We start from the raw sequence: 6,000 nt of genomic DNA, 5'->3' as shown, positions 1-6,000 counted from the left end.
TTCATCATGGGCATAATCCTGCCCAACATCAAGGGCGCCAAAGACCCTCACCATCCGAGATGTCCCCTCTTCATGTTACTACCATCAGGGAGGAGATGTGGGAGCCTGAAGACCCGCACTAAACTGTTTTAAGGACAGCTTCTTCCCTTCTGCTGTCAAATTTCTGAGCAGTCCATGAACGCACAGACATGTTCTCGTTGTTCCTCCATTGCGCTATTTATTTATATTGTAACCTATGGTAACTGTTATGCTTTGCACTGTACTGCTGCAGAAAAACCACAAATTTCATGACATGTCAGTGTGAATAAACTTGTTCCTGGTACTGAGGTCTGGTTCTTTGCCTGCTCCTCTTAGCTGGTAGTCACCCGAGTCGTCGTCTGGTTCATCTGGGGATCCAAGACAGAACTGGTCTAATGACTCATAATGCACAGGTCCCTGGAGAACAGGACAAGAGTGAACCCAACGTCACCATTAACCTGATGGTCACCTATTTATGTGACTGCAGCAGGCTGTGTTTATGCAGGCAACAAGTGTGACTACATGCACCCTGTCCCCTGTGTTGCAAAGGATAGGCCAGGCTCTGATGTCGTGTAATGTCTCAGTCATAGGGCATTGACGCACCACCTGTCTTTTGAAGAAATCTTCTTTCAGCAAGATACTTTGGAGCACGTGTCTTTCAGGCAGCATTCAGCACAGAACATCCTGCAGATGCTGCAGGGTAAAGACAATGGATTTTGTGGGTGGGTGGGGTGGTTCCCTTAACAGACTGTACAAGCCATCTGACAGAACGCCTTGTTGCCAGAACTCACCAGTAAGCACCAGGGCTTCACTTGACTGGCAGTGAGAGGAGCCCTCACTGTCTTATCCCTTAAGTTTGGTTGGAATTTCAATGCCGATGCACACTGCCCTCGGATAGCTGTGACAAGGAGGAGAAAAATATCCATCTCTTGGCGGCTGTGTATTTGCAAAGGTCTGGAAAAGGACGCAAGGTGCCTTATCACCTGCATTAGAGGACTCTGAGGACTCTACCGGGCTCAGGAACACACAGAGAGATGGATGTCAAGTACTTCTGGAAGATCATCAACATGGTGGAACACACACTTCAGTCTGCTGGAAACCTGTTGGTTTTCCAGTACAACAAAAGACCATAAGAAAATGTGATGCCTGTCACATTCCAGGCTGCAGGAGTACATGCCGAGGAACTGACTGAATTTGATGCGACAAAAGCAAAAGGATTCATGGGAAAAGACTGCAGTCTAGAGTCCTTGTGCTGCTGCACATTGAGGGGAGAAATTCAGGTAGAAGCCACTCAAACATATGAAGTTTCTATCGTCCCAGGATGACACGCGAGTGTCAATGGCACTATGTACATAAAAACGTGTGACCACTTACTGACATAAAGACCCAGTGACACAGTGGATGTATAGACAGAGCAATCCTATGAATGTACCATGCACTTGTATGCATTTTTAATATAAATATAATTTATTTTTTAAATTAAAAGAAGCTTGAGTTTAGACCCATAACAATTTTTAAGATTCTGAAGACTCTTCCAATAAAATTAGTAGGAAGTGGATTTATGCCAAATATTTCTTTCAAGTATTTTTCTTTAGCACAGTTACCATGAAACCTCAGAAACTTTTAATTTCCCAGGTAATTCATTGGATCATGGGAATTTATAGCAGGCAAGGAGAACATTCTGTTAATTTGCATGCCAACCAGGAAAAAAAACTTGCCACTTCCCACTTCCCAGTCCACTTCCCTTCAAAAAAGCATGAAAGCTTTATGACAATAGCGAATGCTAATTTGAGCTGTTGTGGCTTTGCTAGATGAAGCTCCCCTGCCTAATCCTTCCAGCAGCAGGTCTGTATTCTGGACATCCCAACATTTCATGTACACATCGGGCACTGTGGGAATGAAATGATAGTTTCTGCCTCATGCACTCTTTCCGACCGTGAGCTCTAGCTCCCTGCCACCTCTGGGTAAACAAATACTTCTTTAACTCCCCTCCGATCCTTATGCCAATTACTTTCAATCAATCTTAAGACCCCTGCTCTTTGACCCTTCAGCTCAAGAAGCAAAGTCTTCATATATATTCTATTTAGACCCCTCATAATTTTATACACCTCAATTATGTCTCCCCAGAGCCTCCTCTGTTCCAAAGAAAACAGCCCCAACTTATCCAATTCTTCCTCATAGCTATAATTTTCCAGTCTTTACATCTTTTTAAATCCCCTCTGCATCCTCTCCAGTGCAATCACATTTTCCATCCACCACTCATTTCCTCAATCTGATTTCTACCAATTATTTAATTTTACATCCTTCAACTATTGCCCTTTCTGTAAAGTAAAATAAGTTATTTCCATTTACCCATCCCAGCTCTTTCATACTGTTATAGTTTTGTTTAAATCTCCTCAGCCTTCTTTATTTCAAAGAAAACAATCCTTGCCTCACCAATTTATCCTCGCAAAAAAAATAAATTCTGCAGCTTTGGAAAAATCCCATTAAATTTCCTATGCAATCTCTCTATCATTGTCACATCTGTCCTACAATGTGACCATCAGACCAATGTTCAAGCTCTGGTTCATATTCTAAAAGCGAGTGGGTATAAACCAGTGGCTGTCTCAATCAACAAAGCAATCATCCTGGATAAACGCACACAAAATGCTGGAGGATATTAGGTCAGGCAACATCTATGGAAGTGAATAAACAGTCAATGTTTTGGGCCAAGACCTTTCATCGGGTCCTTGTCAACTGTTTATTCACAAAGAATTCCATTTGACCAGTTCATTTTGAGCAGCTGGAGCTTCCTCCTGCTGAGAATATTCTTTCTCACAACCAACCACACTGGCATTCACAGTCTACATATGATAAGTATCAGAAAGAGGTGACCCAGCACTAATCCAAACCCCTTTTTTGTTTCCTGACAATCAGTTAATCGTGTATCCAAGCTTGCCTCTATGTCTTGCTTCCCATCATGGGCTTCTATTTTTCTTCACATTCTTTCTTGTTAATCAATGTCATGGTGTTAATATTTTTCATCTTGTTTGCAGATTCCTCTGTAGCCTTGCCCTCCATCTCTTTGCCACCTCCCCTGGCCTTAACACCTTCGAAAATGCTCCTTCAGTCCCTTGAATGTACTTAGATCTTATCAGTCCACCATTGGCAACTGCGCCATCATCAGCTGCCAAGAAGCTAACCACTGTAGTTCTGTTCCTAATTTTCTCTGTAACTGTTTACTCCTTTAAGGAGGTCCTTAAAATCTATCACTGTGACTAAATTAAGGTCACCTTCCTTAATACCTTTCATGTAATCTAGCATCATTTTTTTTTTGATTGACAAAGTTCCTGTAGTGTGTCTTGGGATGTTTTTGCTAATAAGTGATGCTATATAAAAGGAAGTTGATGTTGTTAGTTTCTTACAATGAGCCAAATGTATCCATACATTTCAAAGTATTTCATTGTTAATTTAAATTTTGGGAAGAATTCCTACAGGTGCTTCTAACACTCCCACGATACCTTAAAGGAATCAATCACAAAGCTAAATTGGTGTGAAGAAGTTACTTTTCAGATCCTATTTTTACATTATTAAAATGTTGTCAATATTAGAAAAGTGTTAATAAAATTAAGAACCAGGAAACATTTATAATTTTTGAGTTTCTTGCCATTTAACAACATGTTGACAATGCAACCACAAGACAAGGGAGCAGAATTAGGCCATTTGGCTCATTGAGTCTGCTCTGCCATTTGATTGTGACCCCTCTCACCCTGCACTCCTGCCTTCGCCCCATAACCTTTGACACCCTTACTAATCTAAAACCTATCAAACTCATTTAAATAGATCTAATGACTTTGCCTCCACTGCCCTCTCTGGCAATAATTTCCACAGATTCACCACTCTCTGGCTAAAGAAATTCCTCCTCATCTCTGCTTGAAAGCAACTTCCTCTTATTCTAAGGCTGTGGCCTGTGGTCCTAGATTCTCCCACTATTGGAAACATCCTCTCCACGTCCATTCTCTCTAGGTTCTCCAATATTCTGTAGGTTTCAATAAAATGCCCCCCTTCTTTTTTCTAAACTCCAGCAAGCACAGGTCCAGAGCCATCAGACACTCCTCATATGTTAACCCTTTCTTTTTTCTTTTTCAATCTTTTTATTAGGTTTCAGATTAATATATATAACAATACTAATGATACAAAGAGATCGGTGTAACATTGATAATGGTTAACATATACAAACATAATTTGATTAAAATATATAATTCAAGCCTCCCAGTCTGAGTAATTGAACATGAAAAAAGAGTTTTATAAAGAACCCCCTAAACTAAAAAAACAAAAACTTGGATGTCCTATTCCCTCAGATAAGAACATTATTTGTCATTAACTCCACCCCTCCATAGATGAACAAAAGATTATTAATAAAAGGGTTTTGAAAGGGACAGCTTACATCATATGAAAATGTTGAATAAATGGTCTCCAGATTTCTTCAAATTTAACTGAAGAATCAACCATATCACACCTAATTTTTTCCAGGTTTAAACATAATATAGTTTAAGAAAACCATTGAAAACTAGTAGGAGGATCAGAATCTTTCCATTTAAGTAAGATGGATCTTTTAGCTATTAGTGTAACATGTTAACCCTTTCATTCTCATGAATCTTCTCAAGACCCTCTCCTATGCCAGTTCATCCTTTCATGAATGTGGGGCCCAAAACTGCTCGCAATACTCCAAAGTGTGGTCTGATTGATGCCTTATAAAGATTCAGCATTGCATCCTTGCTTTTATGTTCCAGTCCTCTCGAAGTGAATGCTAACACTGCATTTGCCTTCTTTACTCCCAACTCAAACTGCAAGTTAACCTTTACGGAATCCTGCACAAGGACTTCCAAGTCCTATTATACCACAGATTTCTGAATTCACGCCCCTTTTAGAAAATAGTCTATGTCTTTATTCCTTCTACGAAAGTGCATGACCATACGCTTGCCTACACTATATTGCACCTTATAGTCACCTTATATTCATATACTCCTGCATCTAGTGTCACTTCATACAATCAGTTGATGGATACAAGCTCATTTTAGGTACATATATACGGCCACATTCAACATTTACTTGAACATTGTGTTTTATAGGATTGCTTTTACATTTATATTTGTGTTTGTATGCTTATTGTGTTATTTTATGCTGCATCAGATCTGTAGGAACAGTCCTTCTGTTCTCTTTATACTCATGTATTGAAGAATGGCAATAAACAATCTTGATTCTTGAATCTGCCACTTCTCTGCCAATTCTCCTAATCTGTCCAAGTCCTTCTGCAGGCTCCCTGCATCCTCAACGCTACCTGCCCCTCCACCTACCTTTGTATCATCTGCAAACTTGGCCACAAAGCCACCAATTCCATCATCCAGGTCACACTGAGTTGTCTTTTCAAGAGGAAGAACTTTAAGCAAGTCTGACTGCAAATGTTTGATGGAGCTAACTTATTTGGATCTCTCCTCAGTATTGTTTCAATCACTAAGCAATAGGAACAAACTGGAAAGGAAATTGAAGTAACAGAGATGAGTCCAGTATGTTGTCCTTCACTGGACTTTGCAGATTAGATAAGAGGACTGTACATAAGGCAGCTTTAAGGTGATGAAGACACAGTCTGATATTGATGGCAAATTGAAGCAGGACTATTGCAGAATGCTTAATAAGGATGGAAAAATAAGAGATTTTGAAAAGTTTCACTTTACAATCTGGAAATTGAAACTCAGTAAGGCAATTTTCTGTTGAGATTGTTTTTCTGGGATCTTACTGAGTTTGTGGTTGGGTTCAAAAGAGTGCTTATTGGTAGAACTGATTTTTTGTGTCTAACTGTGAAATTCTATTGCCAGGAGATTATTTTTATTTCAAAAGCTAAGGTTTTTACATGTTCTTTCTTCCATCTGAATATGAGATAATCATGGTGTAAGGAATGTTCAGTAAAATGTTTACTCTTGTAAAGGTTTCACCACTTATTTG

The sequence above is a fragment of the Mobula hypostoma genome, chromosome X1, assembly GCF_963921235.1.
Source record: "Mobula hypostoma chromosome X1, sMobHyp1.1, whole genome shotgun sequence".
Taxonomy (NCBI): Eukaryota; Metazoa; Chordata; class Chondrichthyes; order Myliobatiformes; family Myliobatidae; genus Mobula; species Mobula hypostoma.
This window is presented reverse-complemented; position numbering follows the sequence as displayed.